Genomic DNA, 208 nt, shown 5'->3' on the forward strand with positions numbered 1-208 from the left:
AAAAGTGGTACTCATATGATCTTAGAATCTCTAAGAACATAACAGTAAAATCAGTGGTTTCTGTTAAGTAGAAACCTGTGTGTGGTATGGTTTCAGAGACTCTGAGCTGACTCTACCTGTTAACAGTCAATGTTTCCATATTGTCTGGGTGTCTTCCAGGTTGAATAGGCTGAGCCTGGACTGTATTAGTGAGTCTATAGTAGCAAAA

Source organism: Hipposideros armiger, unplaced genomic scaffold (genome assembly GCF_001890085.2).
Source record: "Hipposideros armiger isolate ML-2016 unplaced genomic scaffold, ASM189008v1 scaffold_177, whole genome shotgun sequence".
Lineage (NCBI taxonomy): Eukaryota > Metazoa > Chordata > Mammalia > Chiroptera > Hipposideridae > Hipposideros > Hipposideros armiger.